The sequence below is a fragment of the Equus caballus genome, chromosome 14 (assembly GCF_041296265.1).
Source record: "Equus caballus isolate H_3958 breed thoroughbred chromosome 14, TB-T2T, whole genome shotgun sequence".
In the NCBI taxonomy this organism is placed as follows: Eukaryota; Metazoa; Chordata; class Mammalia; order Perissodactyla; family Equidae; genus Equus; species Equus caballus.
In genome coordinates this window covers 73506210-73521480 of record NC_091697.1, presented here as the reverse complement: position 1 = coordinate 73521480, position 15271 = coordinate 73506210, and positions in this window count along the sequence as shown.

Here is a 15271-nt window from a genome sequence, read left to right as displayed (position 1 = left end):
GCCCAAGGTCCCTCACTCATAAGTGGCCCAGACAGCATCAAATCCAGATGATTCCAAAGCCCATTCATGTAACAGCTGTGCTATATTTTCTTGACTCTTAAACCTCCACAATAAATTTTTTGCTCATTCTTGCTTCTTCTCTCACTCATGTCCAATCAACCAATCAAACTAGCAACTAGTCTTTACCTTTGTTTGATGCTTCTTCAGTGGAATGGTTCTTGTTGGTCCCTCTTTCCCTTTCCCATTGCATCTAACCTGCCTAGCCGAGGTCCTTACATATTCCCTGGTCTGTAGCAAAAATCATCAGAATAGTTTGATGCACACACTAGTCTCTTGCCATCCCAAGATACTCTGCTGAAGTCCTAGCCTTCTCAGAATGAGTGCTTTGTAGGATGCACTTCGAAAATTTGCCCTAGAATCAACCACAAATTCTTTGCATAGCCCCAAATTTTCCTTGTACATCATCAGTTTGGGTGTCCAACTGTTAAACCTATAATTCTCCAGTTTTACAGCATTTTCTCATTGGATGACTTCAGGTTCTGAGCCATTTCCTTTCAGGGATCCTTCCCCGGCTTCCTGGTCCTCCCAGAAGGACTCAGATATGTGCAATTTTTCTGGCTGCTGTCTGCATTGGTGCTGCCATTGCACTGCTTTCCTCCTCAACCATGGCAACTATCATCAACCCCCTTCTTACACTTTTGTGGGTTGTTTTGTAATGGCTTCCTCCATGACTACTCACAGAGGCTATTTCATTTGAAATAAATAGGAAATAAAACCCCTCCTCTCTATTATTCTCTTTTAGAAGAGTTATAGAGTAGGGTTTCTTGGATCCCAAGCTACCAGAGTTTGGCAATCTCCTCTCTTCCACACAACAGAACTTTTTTCTCTTCAGGTCTCCTCTCTGACCCCCAGACCATTATGCTGACTCTAACTCATGATGCTTAATTTCTTACTTTCTGGAGGTTTCTTTTCCAGAGTCTCTGCAGTTTCTTTCTATAATTTAGTTTCTTTATGGCCTTTCCCACCACTTTGCTATGCATGTCTATATAGGTCAGTCCTAAACAGAGACATGATTCAAGTTCCTTTTCCAAGAAGCTCCTACATCCTAAGCAAATCAGAGAATTCTGGGGTATGGATATTTACTAAGTGCACATACCCTAGATATATCTGAATCTCCTTTCCAGTCCAGATAGGACTGTGCTTATATGTTATTCAAGACCTTCCATGATTTTGGCCCATACATTCCCCTTTCACTTTCTTGACCTTGTTTTCATTTAATGTGTTCCTTGGGAGTCCCTTCTCCTGCCCTAATCCTGCTGTTATAATCCTTCCTCTCCTCTGGGGCTTAGTTGAAATGTTACTTCCTCTGTAGCCTCCCCTACTAACCCCAGCTGAAAATAAAGTTTCCTTCCTCTGGGCTCTCAGACAGCTTCCAAAACATTCTCCTTGTGTGCTTAACACACTCTGCCTCCTGCTGCAGCTGAGACATACAAGACCTCTCATCCATAAACAGAAAACAAAGTCATGTTTATCTGAGCATCCCTCAAAGAATCAAAGCACAATGAATTGTACATGCCATGTGCCTAGGAATGTTGTTAATTTATCAGAAATGTGTTGACCTTGCAGCCAGTATCCGAGCAAGGATTTTTGGTCTTGATTAGAAGAAAAATACTCATTGTCTCATATCAACCTGTTTGGAGTTCTTAGAGTTCTCTGGATGGCATCTTGAGCAATCAGTTGATCTTCACATAGAGAGCTTGATCTGGAGCTCCCGCTGCTCGGAGCCAACCAGCAGGCTGAGTGTGGCTGAGCCACACCACGGCAATCTCCAGAGATATTTGCTTTCAAACACTTAACATTTGCTTTGTGTTACCCTTTTATTAGGAAGATTAAAATTGAAAGGGAAGCAAGTGAGGCAGGGCTTTCTTCTTTTCTTTCTGCAAGAACAGCTTGTTTCCATGACATTTATACAAGGAGCTTTTTCTAAATGACAAGCAGATTGTTAGAAGATGTTATTTTCTGTCTCTTTGCTTTGGATCTTCACTTAGTGGGTGTAATATAAGAGAGACAGCCTCACTAGGAGGGTGACTGTCAGGTATATGGATTCGGGAGGGGAGGGGTGGGGGTTTGTTGAATCCTTTCTGTTGGGGTTGCTATGGCAGCAGCCTAACAGATTCTGGCTAGAAGTTGTAAGATGTATTAGTGTTGTTATTCTTTTACATGGAGTAGCGTTTCTGCAGATATAAGTGTCTGCTCTTTTCAGCTTTTTCTCTTAGTGAAGAAAATTGAATACTCACAGAAGACGCCATCCATGGGGACAGCAGGAAGTCCTGAGCGCCCAGGCCCACATGAATGGCCAAGTTTAGGCTGAGGTCAGGGCCTGCCTTCTGCAGAAAAGAGGTCAGCCTCAGAGGGATCCAGACCCATGTCTCCTCCTCACCCACACTGCTGAGTTACCGTGAGGCTGTGACAATGGAAGGAGGGAGCGCCGGGCTCTCCAAGCCTAACCCCAGCCATGCTCCACATAAGGGGTAAATATCACCTCCCATCTGCACCACATTGTGCTGATTACAAATTGCTTCCACTCATGTTATCCCTTCGAACGAACTCCAAGGAGACTGCTTTCATTCTGCGTTAGAAGTCTCCCCTTTTCCTAAGCCCCCTCTCCATTCTCACGGTTACTGCCTTGGCTCAGGCCTCACCACCACTCACATGGATTTGTACAATGTATCTCTGAGCTCTCAGCATTCAATCCATTCTCCTTACTCTCTCAAGGGTGATAAATTACCCTATAAAACAAAACTTAATGTGTAACTCCACCTAACTGAAGAACTCAGTTGCCTCCCTGCTGTCTACAAGATAAAATCCAAATGCCTTAGGCCAACATAGAAGACCCTTCACATCTCGTTCTGAGTGTCCTTTCTCCCTGGTACTTTCCCCTGACCGTGCTAGCTGCCCCTACACCCCACCGCCATGCATCCTGCAACGTATTCCTTAAACACATTATGCATGCAATTACGACTTTCTGTCCACAGATTTTTGTTTGTTTGGTCAGAAAAGCTTTTAAAAAATTATTTTGAGCTTAAATAGCTTTGAACAGGCACACACTCTCCAGTTTTCCACAGGCTTCTTTAGTATCCTGTCCACCCTCCATTACTTTGCATATTTATGTCACTTGCTTGGCCAGTGAAGGCATTTGAATGTCTGCCTCATGAAGAGGAACTGCGTTTCCTTTCTGGTAATTAAATCCCCACCTTTCATGATCTAGAACAAATATCACTACCAATTCAAAACAAGTCATGGCCTACCCAAGAAGTTGGGCTGCTGCATTTGCTCGTCTCCCTCCCACTGTTTTCACTCCTCTACAATAGCACTTATGTAAATATTATAATTATGTTTATGTCCCTCTATTCAACCATATTGTCAGCTTCCTCAGAAGTCAATCTTAAAAATTTCTGTATACACACTGACTAGCAGAGAACTGGAATGGCTAAAAATTTGTTAAATAAATGATCACCATTTTACAGGTAACAAACCAGGTCTCAAGTTAGTTAAACATAATCAGTGGCACAGACCTTATAAAGAGCAACACCTCAAGTTGAGTTCTGGTCTTCTAACTTTAAGACCAGGTTTTTCACAGATCCCTACATTCCAGAGCCTCAGAAGAAAAAGGGCCACCATTCCTTTGTTCTAGTCAACTTCCTTCACTGTGTACAGCTGTATCCTTACATCATGGAAGTCTCTGTGTACTTCCATGTACTCTGTGTACAGCTAAAATATCAATTGACTTTGCAAACTTTCTCTTTTCCTCACCTTCAAAGGAAGAGTTTGACTATGGTCCATTGTTGTACCTCCAAGGGCAATGGAAAGAAGCAGATATGAAGAAATGAGCCCAAAGAAGGGGGTAGATGGTTCTAAGAGAAGAACTGGAGGCACGTGGAAAAGAAAATGTTCAGGAGTGAAGAAGGGAAAAGGAAGAGAAGCTTCTGGGTCATGTGGGACTTGGTGAGTAACATGGCTCAAGAGAATTTTTAGGAAATTTTGCTGTATGTGGAGTTTAATTTTCTGCCTCACTCCTGCCGTGAAGAAGTCTTCTTGTAGAGGGCTCTGTGAATCCTGCAAGCCTTAGGAGTCATTTTTGTCTTTGGGACACGTCATAGTGCTGTTATGCAAAGTAACAGCTTGAAGGCTCAGGGCCATTTGGTAGCATATTTACTTATTGTTTCATGTTCAATCAAACTTAAGAATCATTTTATCAGATATTAAAGCAAAGGCCCAGAGAAACTATGTAATTTGTTGAGTTTCTTCCAAATTAGAGGAGAAATTATTTTTTTTCAGATGCTGAGCCAGGCCCACCTGAAGATGAAAAGGAAGAGCTAAGATCCTCCAAGATGCTAAGAAATAAATTATAAGCCAGAAGAATTAGCGAAAAAAACCTTTGAGTGAAAACTGAAATTTTCAGCCATGAAGAAGGAAGTTGCTCTTCTGTTTAATGGCATTTGTAATCTATGTTTCATCATTTGCCTGCATCCTTACTCCTCAATCCAAAGGAGGAGCAAATGAAGCAATGCCTGAAAACCTTCTGTGGACAATAAAATTCCTCAGTAATGTACAGAACTATTAGTATTTGTACCACCAGCTATCTCTAGTCCATCCATATTTTGGACCTAGTTAAGATCATAGCAGAGACATTCTGATACCAGTGTTTCCTGAAAGCTTTCATTTGGTAACTATTTTTTCCTTCCTTTAAACATCAGAGAGCATAGTGCAGCTGAATAAACACTTTTTCATTGTAATTGAAATAATGTTTCAGGAGTGGCTCAAATAGGTGAGGAGAAATACTCTGAAGAAGATAAGTGCCCCCTGAAAAGCAAGAGATGACCAAACATTCAAATCAGACATGAACCAGCTGAAGGCATGTTATGGTCTACACATATTTAAGGATGCTGGGCTAAATGAACCAGCAGTGTAATGTTGTCTGGTATCCTCAACTTCCTCCATCTCTGCCATCAACTGACTGTTTTGGGTTCTTTAATTTTTCAAGTATACTATGTTCTCGCATTGGAGTACTCAATATTGTAAGACAACAATTCTCGCTGAATTAATCTATAGACTCAATGCTATCTCATTAAAATCCCAGCAGGTATTTCTGTAGAAATTGACAAGCTGATTAAAAAATGTATACGAAAATGCAAATGATCTGGTTTAGCCAAAACAACATTGAAAAAGAAGAAAAAAGTTGGAGTAGTCAAACTACTTGATTTACTTGAAATCAGCATGATATTGGCACAATGATATAACATATAAAACAAGGGAACAGAACAGAGTGCATAAATACATAAATAAATTTATATATATTCAGAAAGAATATATGTTATATATATATGTGTGTGTGTGTGCGTGCATGTTTGCACCAAGAAAATTAAACAAGGAAAGGATAATTTTTCAACAAGAGGGACTGAACAATTGGATATCCATATTAAAAAAAGCAAAACTGACCCTTACTTCACACTACATACAAAAATTAACTAGAAATTGATCAGAAATCAAACATAAGAAATAAAACTATGAAACTGCTAAAATAAAATATAGTAGAAAGTGTTTCTGACCTTGGGACAGGCAAAGATTTTATAGACAGGACACAAATAGCATGAACCATAAAATAAAAAACTGGTACACTGAACTTTATCAAAACTTTCTGGCATTAAAAGACAGTGTTAAGTGTCATCTTTTACCTATCTATATGTATGTTTAATCACGTTGGAAAATATCTTGATGTTTTCTTCTCAAGTTAAACATATACTTATCAAACAATCCACAAGTTCCACTGGTAAGTATTTACTCAAGAAAAATGGAAGCCTATGTCCACAGAACACTTTATATGAATGTTCATAGAAGCCAAAAACTGGCAAAAAAAAAAAAAATCCATCAACAGGTAAATTGATACACGAGTTGTGACATAGTCATAAACTAAATACTACTCAGGAAGAAAAAGAAATGAACTATATGCACAGTATCATTGATGAATCTCAAAAATATTAGTCTGAGCAATAGTAGCCAGACACAAAGAGTGCATATTATGGCTCCATTTATGAGAAGTAAAGTTAATCCATAGTGATAAAGTTAGATGAGCGGTTTCCTAGGGCAGGGAAGAGGGAGAAGAATTGACTACAAAGGGTATGAAGGACCCTTCTTGGGGGATGGAAATTTGCTATATCTTGATTCGGATTGTGGTTCCATGAATGCATACATGTGTCAATTCATAGAAGTGCACACTTAAAATAGGTGCATTTTACCATATACAAATTATACTTTACTAAATTAGATTTTTAAAAGTGTAATCACTTTGCAGCTCAATCTAATGACATAGCTCAGGAAATAATTTTATCACTAAAAGATTTCTAGTCTTAAAAATAAGTAAAATGTGGTTTTTTTTATCGTTGAATTCATAGTTTGCACTATTCAATGGATTTTGTAACATAAGCCAGACTCACGCTGAACTCAAAATAAAGGTAAATCTGAGCAGCTGCTCTTTACTTCCTTGATGTTAAATGACACCAAGGGAACTAGGGCACTGGCTTTTAGTTGTCCGAAATGCCATATGGTTTGGTAGTCAAAGGAGATTTTCCTCCTTAGAAGGTTATGCATGTTCTCTAATGGGTTTTTAGACAACTCTTTTCAAAGTAAACTAACACTACCAATGCCATCCTTGGAGAAACTATTTTCTCTAGAAGCATCAGTGGATATTCTATTTTTTATGCTGCATACTTTTTACTCTTAAGGATAAAGGAAAATGGCTCTTTTATTCAGAGAAAATGCTTTGCAATTTCATGGACTCTGATTATTAAACCTACATTTGCCATATATCCCTTCATTGTATTCTTCAGCAACAATGAAAAGCCTTCTCTGATTATTAAACCTACATTTGCCATATATCCCTTCATTGTATTCTTCGGCAACAATGAAAAGCCTTAGAAGTGTTCAAGTTGTAGTGTTATTTTTGTGAGCTTCATAAAATGAGCAATTTAGGATACTTTGGCACCCAAGCACGCTAACAGCTACTGGCATTGTGGATTTAAAATAAGTACTTGGTGTAGTTAAAAATTGTCCAAGCATGTTCATTTTGCTGAATGACCATTTTGATGTTGTGATTAACTATTCAAGTCATTAGCTTCTTTATTGCCACAATCCATCCAGAGAAAAATAAAATTCTTCAGTTATCTCCAAGAGAAAATCAACTGATTTGCTAACTTCTTTCTAAGGTAGTAAGATGGAGTCCATGAGTCAATAATTTAAGAACTTTGGCAAAAGTTAACCATTTATTAGGAATTTCCTATGTACCTAACATTGTATTGGATGTGAGACCCAGAAAAGGATAAAACTTGGTCTCTTATGTAGGAATCCAGAGTCGTGTCTCTGCAGAGTTCAAGTGAAACATATCTGGATAATGTCAGATATACGTGTGTGACTCAAAGTCTATATAGAAATCTTAGAATTAGATGAACTCTATAATTGTTCCAGTTTTCTGTTCAGTCTCTCACAGTGATCTTGATCTGATACATAAAGAAATGAACTTGGAATCAAGTCATCCAATTTGTGTCACTTACTTGTCACATCACATCTTATCTGTCTCCCCCGGAGAATGCAGGGCCCTTCACAGAGGAAACTGCATCATTTATCTCTGTATCTCTAGCCTTGAACAAAGTTTCTGGCACTGAGTAGGCATTTTACTAACATTGTTGGATGAATGAATGCTAGATTTTAACTCCAATTATTTAAGAAGTTAATCTTTTCTGATTCGTGGACTCCTTTGAGGACTGGAGGAAATCTTTATCTTTACCAGAGACAAATGCATATAATATGGTATTAGGTATGTATTTCAGGGGCACCCTGAAGCCCATCTCTGGTCTACATATTAACAACTTTATACAGAAATTTAAAACATTAATAAGAATTTTCCTATCTGTAAACTAATAATCTGCTATTCAACCTTCTGTTTTATGTATTCTTAGTTGTATTTAACCTTAAAATTAGTTTTGGCATGAAAAATGCACTAGAAGGCTACTATCCAAATTATTTTGATTATATTTCCAGCTCTGCCATTAACCAGCTGTGTGACTTTGGATAAGTTCCATAAACCATCTGGGCTTCAGTTCCAGACCTGTAAATTAAGGAATTTGAACTAGGATGATTTCTAAACGTCCTTATGGCTGTGAAATTCTCAGCACTAAAGCGTTGGAGTTTCCCTGATGAAGGAAGGGATATGTGCAATGTAAATAATGACTTTACAATCTGCCATGAGGGGGTGGCACTAGGCATTATAAAGACTCAACGATTTTTTAAAAAATTTCTCAAGTAAACTCTTTGAAGATGTCCACAGGTGTCTGAGAATCTGATCTATAGATTAGACATATCAATTTTCAGAACCTTGAGATTCCCAATGTGTAAAAAAGCAAATAGCCTCTCTTCCCACTGACTACTTGACTTTTAACATAATATTAATATTAGGAATAGCCTATCAACCAAAATTACTTCTGATCCTCAAGTCAAAAACAAGGGATGCCTATAAAAATTAAGGTTTGGGCAAGAACAGCTACAAAAACTAATGGCAGTCCTTAAAATATAGTTCCTGTGAGACTAAGGTCTTATCTTGGCATCAGATACAATATTCTGTGACATCAGTGCATGCAAGATAGTATTCTGTTAGATTTGTCTTTCTAAGATACCAATTAAATCATTTGTCTCCCCCCTCCAAAGTCCTGAGTGTCTCACCACTTACCAGCATGATAAAGTCTAAGCTCCAACCGCGCACATGAAGCCCACCCACCATCTGAGCCCATGGACATTGGCTTTCCCTGTTCTCTGTAAACACCAACAAGTCAGACAAGTTAGTTAGACAAGTTCTGCTTGTATCTCCGCACTTGACTCCCTCCATGTCATGGCTCATGCCATGATCGTTTCTCACAATCAAAATCCTACTCAACCCAGAGTCCTGTTTTCAACAATGGTAGACAAGGAAATTGACCATCCTTCTGGATAAAACTATAGCTAGAAAAAAAATTATAAGAAAACATCCCTTTGAAGGTATCACAGAGCTAAACAAAGAAGTGAAGAATTACAGATTAATACCTAGGAGACAAAGGAAAAGTCAATAATTGAGCAGAATATTTGTGGCTGATTTTGCCCAAGGTGTCTGCCAATTCTGCAAGAATCTCTTTGGACACTGGGCAGCTGAGCAGAGTTTTTGAGAATCACAGGAGAAAGAAACATGAATTAGAGTTCAGGGCACACAGAGGAAGAGGGAGGAGAGTGGCACCTTAGCAGTAACAGCAGACTAGAAATCCACCCTGTTTCAGAGCCTAAATCCCCGATTGATATCATTCCCAATCTTAATTGGGTTAAGCAAACCCAGACTGCTGGTGTCTCTAATTTTCTGTGAGAAAAACAGTAAATCTTCTGCAAAGGATGACAAAACAGGAAACTCAATGTTAGGCTCCACATTATCTCTAAATCACTTCATATACTATATCCTGAACTCCAATTTAAAAATCACCAGCTACAGAGGAGAGAGAACAACATTTTATAAAGCAAAAAGAAAAAATAAAAAACAGCAGATGATAGAAATAAAGCCATACAAGATCTCCATAACGTCAGATAACTGACCTAGATTTTAAGTTAACTATATATGTTTGAAAAAAATTGAAGCTATGATTGAGATTTTTTTTTCAGGAAAAAGAATCAATTGAAAATTCTAAAACTGAAAAATAAAATAACTGATACTGAGAATTAAAAAGATAGAATTAAAAGCAGATTAGACATTAGGAAATGGAAAATTAGTGAACTGGAAGAAATGTCAGAGAAAATATCCATGATAGAGGATTAAACATTTTTTTAAAGGATAAAAACATGCTAAAGAATATACAAGATAAATAAAGTATGTAACAAAAGAATGGAAGAGTAGTACAGTGAAAGAAATCTAATATACATGTAATTAGAACCCCAGGTAATAGAAAATGGAACAGAAGTAATATTTTAAAATTTAACAGCTGAGAAGTCTTCAAAACTGAGAAAACACACAAGTCACAAATTTAAGAAGACTATGAACCCCAAGCATAATAAATACAAACAAAAAAACACTAAAATTCATTACAGAAAGCTATAAAAATTTTTAAAAACAGAGACTATTTTTACAAGCTGGAGTTATAAAAGACAAATTGTCTTCAAAGAAGCAAAAATGGAATTCATAGCTAACTTCAACAGAAACAAAGAAACCATAACTACCAAGCCAATATTGCAGAACCAGCAAATATTTTCCCTCAAAAATAAATGTAAAATACAACATTTTTCTAGAAAAATAAAAAGAGAGAATTTGTTGTGAAAGAAATACTATAAGGATTTTGTCAGGAAGAAGAAAAAATATACTAGGGAGACACTTAAAGATACAAGAAATAAAGAGTAACCTAAATGATTAATGCATGGGAAATTGAAATAAACATTGAAAGTAGAAACCATTAACAATAATGTATTGTGGGATTTGAATAAATATTTAATTAATATACACCCCAAAATAATAGTCAGAGGAGGATAAAGAGAATTAAACACTTTTAAGATCTTTACATTCTCAGAGAAGAGATAAAAGTACAAATTTATAACAAACATTGAGAAGTGAAGGACACATATTGTAATTACTAGGATAATTGTTAAAAGAAAAATAAAACCACATACAAATGATAAGTTAATAGACAAAAGGGTGTAATGAAAAAATTAATCCAGAAGAAGGCAAGAAAAGAGAAAAAAATGAATATCATCAAATATAAAGAACGAAAAACTAGGTTTAAAACCACGCGTATCAATAATTACATTAAATTTAAATGTGCTAAATATCCAAGGTTTAAAAAGATAATTAGAATATTTTAAAATATTAAGCCCAACTATATGCTACTTCTAAAGACAACCCAAAAATATAAGAATACAGAACATTTGAAAATAAAAAGATGAAAAAAGATACCATGAAGAACACAACAAAAGAAGGCTACTGTAGCTATATAACCAAGGAAAGTATATAACCAAGGAACATTCCATAATGATAAAACAATCAAGTCACCAGGAAGATTTAATAATTATAAATATGTATGCCTTTAATAGCAGAGCATCTAAATATGTAAAATTAAAATGGGCAGAATTAAAAGAAAGAAAAGACAAATTCACAATTATAGTTAGAGATTTTAACACACTTCTCTCAGTAGTCACCGAGATCAAGAAGACCAAAAAATAAATAAATAAAACCCCAATTCAAAAAGGCTATAAAAGATTGGTCCGACACGTTAAGCAAGCCAGACACAATTGAGTGTCTAGTAAACTATTGAGAAGTATATATTGTTTGCAAAGACACATGGAACACTTACAAAATTGATCTTATGACCACAAAGAGTCTCCAAAATTGTCAAAGGATTGAAATCTGACCACAGTGAAATTAAGCTGGAAATAACTGTTTAAGAATAACACTGCTAAGCAAACCATGAATCAAAGAAGAAATCACAATGGAAATAAAACATATTTGAAAAACATTAGTATAAGAAAGAACAACATTTATAGGGTGCAGGTAAAGTTATGTTAGAAAGGGAATTTTAGCTTATCATTTACAGCCTTACATTGTTTTCACATATTAATAGCTCTTATTAGAAAAGAAAAATGCTGAAAAATCAACACTATAGTCATCCATGTTAAGAAGTTAGAAAAAGAAACGCAAATCAAACTTAAGGATAATAGAAGATGGGACATAATCAAGAACAGAAAGAAATAAAATAGGAACCAAAATTACAATGAGGAGAATCAAAGTTAAAAGATTTTTTTTTGAAAAACATTAATCAAATTGATAAACCCCGCTGAAAGTGATTTAAGAAATAAGAGAGAACGGAAAAATAAGCAATACAGAGAATGAAAAGGAGGTTACAGGTCAGATACTGCAAACATTAAAAATATAATAAGAGGATATTATGAAGACTTTCATGCCAATACATATCAAAATTCAGATGAAACGAAAACTTAGAAAGAACACTTTAACAATACTGTCATGAGAAGATATAGAAAAAAATGACTATGGGGCCCAGCCCCATGGCCTAGTGGTTAAGGTCAGCACACACTGCCTCAGCGGCCCAGGTTTGGTTCCTGGGCATGGACCTACTCCACTCAATGGCAGTCATGCTGTGGCAGTGACCCACATGCAAAATAGAGGAAGACTGGAACAGATATTAGTTTAAAAACATATCCATGAAGAAAAATCCAGACCAAGGTGGCTTTAGCAATGAATTCACCAAATATTTAAGGAAAAATTATCACCAATCTTACTCAAACTTTTCCAGAGAATGGAAGAAAAGGAAGAACTTCCCAGATCATTTTATGAGATTGGCATAACCTTGACATCAAAACCTTTCATGCGTAATAAAAGGAAGAAAAATTATAGGCTGAGTTAATAATGACGGGTGAGAGATTTTTAAAATTATCAAATTCAGCAATATATAAAAATGGTAATATATTATGAAGAGATTAGTCTTATTCTGGAAATGAAAATATCATTCCATGTTTGAAAATAATCAATGTAATTCATCTCATTAACAGAATAAAGAAAGAAAAATATGCAATCATCCCAATTGATACAGATACAGCATTTGATAGAATTCAACATCCATTCATATTAATTTAAAGAAAAAGTATTAGCAAGCTAGGAACAAAAGGGAAGTTTTTTGATCTGAAAAGAGAGGAAGCATACACATGCAAAAAAAACTTACAGCAAAATCATTCTTGATAGAAAAATGTTACAAAATTTTCCTTATGAGACCAGAGATGATCCAGGAATGCTGACTAACACCAACACCAACGTTACATTAAACATAGCACTGGAGGTCTTGCTCAATGTAATCAGGCAAGAAAACATGAAAAAAGATAAAAAGAATCAGAATGGAGGGAATAACCTGTGATTGGTAAATGACATAATTACCTATACAAAAATTCAAAAGAAATTACAGACAAATGATTAAATTAATACTTGTACTGGGCAGAATTGTTGGTTACAAGGCCAATATACAAAAGTTAATTGCATTTCTACACCAACAATAAACAATTAGAAAATAAAATTTAAAAATAGATGTAATTTACAACAGTACCAAAAATATCAAATACCTAAAATAAATCTGTGAAAACATATGTAAGATCTCTGGTCATAAAATCAAAAGACATTATTGAGAGTAATTATTAAAGGACTTGCACAAATGAAAAGATATTCATGTTCAAGAATTAGATAACTTACTACTGTGAGGATCATTAAATGCAATCTCAATAAAAATTCAAGCAGGCATTGTTTGGGGAAATTGACAAGCTCATTCCAAAGTTTACCTGAAAATAAAAAAGGCCAAAAATATTCAGGATACTCCTGAAGAACAAGACAGGATTATTTATCCTATAAAGTTTAATATTTTAAAATTGTAAAACAATAGAGCACTTAGAAGATTATATTGGAGAACAGTCTCATAATCTGAATTATAAAAAAAAATCATAAACAGAATAAAAGTACTGCCCATAAAGGAAAAGTTTGCTAAATTGAACCTATATTAAAATTAAGAAATTCTGTTCATTAAAAGATACCATTAAGATAGTGAAATGGCAAGTCACAGAGTAGAGAGGTAACATTTGCTGTACTTGTAACAAGCAAAGGGGTTGCTTCCTGAATTTATAAAGACCTCCTACCCACAAAAAAGACTGACATTCCAATAGAAATACAAAGACATATGAATTAAAAATGCATTACTTTCACTATATAACCACAAGTTTAGCAATGAAAATTATTGATAATATCAAATGTTGTATAAAGGGGAGCAGAATATGCCACCCCAAAATACGCCACTTTGGAAGTTGATTATTCTGAATTAAAGTTATTTGAGAAACAACTGGTGCAAGAGAGGGACTCTGACCCCCTTTTATCCTCCCGAAAGCAGGAAATAAATCTCCCCTGTGAAAGATGCCCTCCCTGTCCCAGGAGGGTAGAAAGCATCCTGATAACCAGAAATACGGAATTTAGGGCTGAGAAGACTATATAAACAAATCTTGATACTTCTTCGCTAATTTACTACCCCAAGCCCAAACTCCATTGTCTTGTCAGCTTTTCACAAATTTATTGTTTCCTTGTCTAAAAGGTATAGAAATCCCTGCTTTGGTCACTTATTTGAGTCTCGTATTTTTAGGGTGTCCCATACATACAAAATTAAATTTATTTTTCTCCTGTTAATCTGTCTCATGTCAGTTTAATTATTAGGCCAGCCAAAGAAATAGAAGGGAAGAAGGGAAAATTTTTCCACCCCTTACATGTAGAACACACAGATCAATAGGAACTCTCATCTACTATTTCCTAGGATCAATAGAAATAATTGGTACAACCACTTTGGAAAACATTTTGTCAATATCTACTTAAACATGAGATTTCACTAGGACCAAACAATTCCATTCCTAGGCATATATCCAACAGAAATGCATGCACAGGTGTACCAAAGACACTTACAAGAATATACATAGCAACATTATTTATTCTAGTTATAAATGAAAAACAATACAAATGTCAAGCGAAATAGGATGAATAAATTGTGATATAGCCATACAATGAGATACTATCAATATGAAAAATCACAGCTACATAAAATAATGTTGATAAATCTCAAAAACTTGATACTGAGCAAAAGATGCCAGCCACAAAATAGTACACAGTGTATTATTCTTTTACATCAACTTAAAAAATAATCTATGGGATACAAGTCATGATAGTGATTACCAGGAGGAGCTATATATTAATAAGAAGAAGCATGAGGAGGGCTTATGGGGAATAGTAACATTCTATTTATTATAACATCAACCCTGAGATAGAACAGCGTTCGCAAAGCCTGCTGTATATTGAATGCTGGTCCATGAATGTTCTTTACCCCGCTGTGCGTGGCTGTAGGACTGCTCATTGTGTAACTTATAATTTAAAGACAAAAGAATGGGGATAAACAGCTAGCAAGATATTTAAGCTGCAGGTCCCCAGCCTTGGTTGCTTACCTATGCTGATGTGATCCATTCTTGTGTCATTCTGTGTCAAACTTGTGACAAAAATACATCTGTATATCGTGATTTGGGGCATCAGAAGCTGCATCTGTAGGTCTGAAGTCTCTGTGGTGAAGCTGCAGTTACTCCCTGATCTGTATCCTTTTTTAAAGCTAAGTTAACTTGGCGCTGTGTAAGCTTA